Source organism: Arachis ipaensis, chromosome B04 (genome assembly GCF_000816755.2).
Source record: "Arachis ipaensis cultivar K30076 chromosome B04, Araip1.1, whole genome shotgun sequence".
NCBI lineage: Eukaryota > Viridiplantae > Streptophyta > Magnoliopsida > Fabales > Fabaceae > Arachis > Arachis ipaensis.
Window position 1 is genome coordinate 98,582,375 of NC_029788.2, and position 461 is coordinate 98,582,835.

Below are 461 nucleotides of genomic sequence, written 5' to 3' on the forward strand. Positions count from 1 at the left end.
TAAAAGATTGATACACCAAGTCGAAATGCGTTAATTTCGAAATCTTAAATTATGTCTCGATTGAGTTTTTTTTTTTTATAAGATTTTTAATCAGCCAATTTTATTAAAAAAGATATTATACTTTTCTTTTTCATTAAGTTTTTTTCATTGGATTTTTTTTTGTGGGTAAAATTTTGATGAGACATATACTAAATAGATATTTAAAGGGGAGTATTATAATATGATGAATGTTGTTTTTGGTTGGTGCCTCGTGCATTCTACCAAACCAGTATTTGGGTCAAAACTCAAAAGTGATAACCAATTCAAAGTCATTGTTGCCTATAAAAGGCCTTAAACAATAAACACATCAAGAAATGGATTGAACTGAATCACAAAAACAAAGGGACGTCACGTGAGTTTTTCATAATAATGTATATGTATATTATAGTGAGTATATTATTATTGAGAATATGATATATATC